This window comes from Oryctolagus cuniculus, chromosome 12 (genome assembly GCF_964237555.1).
Source record: "Oryctolagus cuniculus chromosome 12, mOryCun1.1, whole genome shotgun sequence".
Lineage (NCBI taxonomy): Eukaryota > Metazoa > Chordata > Mammalia > Lagomorpha > Leporidae > Oryctolagus > Oryctolagus cuniculus.
Genome location: NC_091443.1, coordinates 38,974,383 through 38,978,866, shown reverse-complemented (window position 1 = coordinate 38,978,866; position 4,484 = coordinate 38,974,383).

Sequence of the window (4,484 nt, the reverse complement as noted above, 5' to 3'; positions counted from 1 at the left end):
CTGGAATGGCCTTGCTGGGGAGACTTGTAAATGTGCCATGCGTGATACAGCCCGGGGAAGCCAGGCCGGTTAACTCGACTAAAAAGAATTTTGACTTTTCTGTTTCTTGACTTTCAGGGGCTTAAATTTTTGGCCTTATAAAGTTTTTCTTCTTTTTTGTTTTTAAACAATGAGTAATGGGATCATTATTTCTCCCCCTAGTGAAAGGGGTGTCTCAGAGAATGGAACCATGTGGCAGGGCTGAACACAATCCCAAAGGAATTGGATAGGTATCGTTCAAGCAATAAAAATTGCTGAGGGAATTTGTGTTGTCAGCTCGCCAGAACATCAGATTCACACCTCTGGTCCTGCAGGAAGGTGCTAGGGGGCTTTTTAAAGGTCCTCCGGGGCTAGGACCTTGGCTTTCTATCCTTCTAAGAATCGGCTAACCAGTTAGCCACTGTTGGACTGGCGTCGCAGTCCTGCAGGAAACGGAGCCAAGCCTTCCGCCCCCAGTGCCTACTCTGGGGCTCTGTGAAGAATGGCAGTGCTGGTAGAGAGCCGCATCATACTTAGGACACTGGCCCAGCATTTCTGGTGCTAATCTCCAGTTGTTGTAATACTCCTTCTCCCGCTGCAGTCATTAAATTTACAGGCTGGATATGGCATAGCAACAGAACCCAAAGTGTAATGCTTTAATATGGAGGAATTAAACTGAACTGTAGGAAGTGGAGTAAAACATAAAGGGTTGCTAGTGTTGTCTAAACACCCTTCATCATTTTCCTAAATTATCTCTTTAACAAATGTCTTTCTCCTATTTGTCTACGATGCCTACCCTTTCCATTTACACTGATTTTCATGAAATACCCTGCCCAAAATGATTTTTATTAAAGGCACTACCAACATAGAGCTACATGATTAGGATTTGCACTTAAACATATTTGTATACATTTTAAAATGTGTGTGCAGCTTTCAGATGTGCAAATTCCTTCAACTGCTTAAACAACCTTGCAAAATTATTATTATTTGCATCTGTGTAAAGGAACATACCTACCAAAAAAAAAAAAAAAAAAAAAACCAACAGCATCTGATTGTCTCTCCCTACCCCTCACCCCCCAAAAAAGAGTCTGGACTAATCTGCATTAACCTTAAAACGTTACACTGAACGAAAAAAAAAAAAAAAACCTGAATCATACAAAGACAGCAACATTCTTTGTATCCCTTTTCGCAGGGCTGTGTGTTTTTTGGGGGAAGTGTACCTGGTAGCAAAATTTGCTTACTCTGCAAAGGACATACTGTGTTAAATGTTAGCTCTCTTGGTTTAGAAGCGTTAGGCGCGTTTGAGGGGTCGTGCTTATTTCATTTTTGCATGTTTTTTCCTTAGCCTCTGGGTATCCACTGGGAGCACACTGTTATTGGGAGCCTCGGGTCTTGGCGGCGGAGAGGCAGTGACACGCCGCTTGTTAGGTTGCCACAGCCGCTACGGGGGAGGCGGGAGGTCAGCTCTTTTCCGCTGGTCGCCATGGGGGTCCTCTTAAGACACGCGGGACGCTGCGCTGGCAGAGGAGAGAGGATACTCTGCCAGGGGGCCTCCTGGGGCAGAGGGACCCACCTGAGCCTCCTGAGGGCTAGGCTCAGTTGGCGCCGGGGGTTGCAGGAATGTCGCACCCTAGCCGCAGGGCTTCTGGCGGCCTGCTGCGCTCTGATGATTCCTGCCGAGCTGCGGGCCATGAGAGCCTGGCTCACAGTTTCTGAAACCTGAAAACACCAGTTTGAGGTTTCGCCATACGAGTCCTCGGACCTCGCTCACTCAGGGGAGGACCAAGGAGGATTCCGCTGGAGCTGAAGCTAAAGCAGATTTTCACAACCAGGAGAAGGGACCCCTGCGCCTAACGCGCCCTCTGCTTTCTTTCCTGGCTACCGCTTCTCCCAGGGCACCCTGAAATCCGTGTATCATTATTATTATTACTGTTTCAATAAAGTAGTTTATTTCTCCGCTGCATTCAGGGTAACCAAGGAGTTGAGCTGGGCTCCGAGATGCACCGCCAAAGGACTGCAGGCGCCACGGCCGCGGAGACTTGACGAGGCGAGCGCAGCCCACACCACCACGTGTACTTCCGAGCCACCCGGGCCCAGAGAGCTGTGTTAATTACGGGTTCTAATTTTATTGCATCTCGGCACCTCCTAGTTTGTTCCCACTGCAAGTGGTCTTACAGGGAAACCCACAGGCACACACCAGAATGAATCCTCCGAAAGAGAAAGGCGGATTTTCCCGCGCTCGGTTGGAACGTCCTGGGGGCCCCCACAGGCAAGGCCCGCAGTTGGGGAACAAATCGCGGCCAAGAGCGGGCTTCCTCAGGGTCCCGCCTCGTCCCTCTCCCTCCCGCAAGGCCGGGAGCTTCGGGGACGCCGCGCACCGCCACAGTCCTCCTGGTGCCCGGCCTCCCCGTCCAGGAACCTTGTGGCTAGGGTGGGCATTCCCGCCGGCCCTCATCCTGGCCGCAGCGGCCTCCCCGGCAGGGACTACGCCCACCTTGGGGAGGCCCAGGGTGCAGGTCCACTTTGCAGCAGACTCTGGGTACGGCCCTGGGCCGATTTCTGTCTTCCGGATGTGGAGGGATAAGAGGGTGTCCGCTTTCGGTGCAGACACCTGCGGGAGCGGGCCGCTTCTGTAGAGTAGGGGGATGCAGAGCGCGGGGACAGAGGCCTCCGCGTGGCGTGCGGCTCCTCCCGCTTTACGTGTGTGACCGCAGTTAATGCCAGTGTCGGTGCGCTCTCATGTAACCCAAGTCTCCCTAGTCTCTGGCGTATCTGGTGTAAAGTGGGAGTGAGGGAGGTTGAGATTATTGTTGAGCGGTTCACGCTGTGAGCGCCCGGCAAATGGTAGGGGAAGCTGGGGAAGAACAGGGCCATCACTCCCCGTGTGTCCTGGGACAGAGCTTCTGCTGCGGTCTCCGGCTTTCCAGACGCAGCGCGGGGGCAGCCCCGGCGACTGGCGGACCTGGGTAGCCCTTAGGGGCCACAAGAGCCTCCTGCCCACCGCGGGAAGGGGTGAATAGTGAAAAGACGGTTGCACCTGGAGCACGGTGGTGAACAGTTCGGGGACCTGGAGCCCAGTGCCGTATTGAGGGTGTAGGGGAACTGAAAGATGGAAATAAAAATGTGGGGCTTTGGAAGATCTAGATTTCCAAAGGTCCTTGCCAGCCACTGCCAAAACCGCGGAGGGAGCGCGACCTCCAGGACACCTGTAGGTGGCGCTGCGACGAGGCGCTGCGAACCCGCGAGCGCCGCCTGGGGCGCGAAGACCACACGAAGCTCTGGGAGACCCTGGCTCTGACCCTGCGCTCCCAGCCCTCGCCTTCTGTTTCAGGGGGATTCCTAAGGACCGCGCAGCAAGAGGCTTGGCTCCCCGGGTCGGGAGGAAGCGGCAGGCGCGCCTCCTCCACCTTGCGTTACCCGGTGGCCCCGCGGCCCTGCCCACTGCTCAGCTCAGGTGCGAGGGCGCGCAGGGCGGTGCAGGACCACGGTCGGATCGCGGGGCAAGCTAGCCGCTGTCCGCGGGACCCGCAATGAGCAGGTCCCGGGGTCGACACATCACCTAAGATCAAAGGGAAGCTCGTGTCTGTCCTTACGACTCGCGCCTGCGGGTTGATTGGGGCTTCTCAGTTGTCATTCGTTGTGTCTGGTGCAGGTCGTTCCCTCCGTAAGCACTTCGGGCCCTGCCGAAGCTGGGGCCTAGGGAGCCAGGGCCTGACCCGGACCAGCGGACAGTGGTCCGGGCCTCCCAGCCTGCGTGTACTTGGACCTCACAAGAAATCTGTATTCACCGTTACCTGGACCAAGCGTGGGGGTGGTCCCAGAAGGGTTTCCCAAGGGCTCAAGTCCCCGACCCAGGGTTTGGAGATGCTGCCTGCTTCGCGCTTATTTATTTATTTTTTCCAGACAGCCTTGGGCCAAACGGGTCTCCCCGCCGCCGAGGGCAGGGTCCCAGCCTAGTAGTGCTTCCCGGCTCCCAGCCGCTGGTCTCCTGGGCGCCCTGGATCCCGGCTACGGAGCTACAGTGCCCTGCACCCGGGCGAGGCCAAGTCCTCCGCCCGCGGACTGGAGAGGGTCAGCCCGGCCTCCCCTCGGGGCCCCGCCCTGTCGCTGCCCCTCCCCCCTCCCCCCAGCCCTTGGCGGTATCCGATCCTCGCACGCGCTTGGACTCCCGGCAGCCGCGGACTGTGCCCCTCGCGCAGTACCGCGTTCGCTTTCATTCGCAGGGTTTAATAAACAAACGTAACCGTATCACATGGGGCTCCTCGCGGTCCTTCTGAAAGCGATTCCACTGTTGAAAACTGAAAAATGGGTGTAATTTGCGATCAGAAAGTGATGTTAGGGTCATGGCAATTTCCCGGGCCGTTATTTATTTTTACTTTAAAGTCTTTAGGGGAGATTTGCTTATACGCTCGGAAACCTTCCAGCGCTCCAGCTCCGGCAACCCCGCTCGCCCTGGTCGCTGGGGG